Consider the following 383-nt stretch of genomic DNA (forward strand, 5'->3'; position numbering starts at 1 on the left):
TGGGATTACAGGCGTGAGCCACCGCGCCCAGCCAAGTATAGTTATATTTTCTACACAATGAAAATCTATTCATTCACTACTTATTCAAACAAAAAACACACTGAGCACTTCTTGTGTTCTTGGACTCTAATAATAAATAATACAAAATCCTTGCCCTCAGAGTGCTTCCTGTCTAACCTAAGACAGATAGTTACACTACAGTGTCAGAAGTACAGAATGTCTTGACAGAGACATCTACCCAGACTTGGAGGGAGGACAAGAATGGCTTCCCAGAGAAACTGCCATTTAAATTAAGTCCTTACGGATGAGTAGCAGTTAGCACAGCGAAAGAGAAGGAAATTTTGGAGTAAAGGTCTAGAAGTGAGAGAATACAGCAGTTTTTT

The sequence above is a fragment of the Colobus angolensis genome, unplaced genomic scaffold (genome assembly GCF_000951035.1).
Source record: "Colobus angolensis palliatus isolate OR3802 unplaced genomic scaffold, Cang.pa_1.0 Scaffold1738, whole genome shotgun sequence".
In the NCBI taxonomy this organism is placed as follows: domain Eukaryota; kingdom Metazoa; phylum Chordata; class Mammalia; order Primates; family Cercopithecidae; genus Colobus; species Colobus angolensis.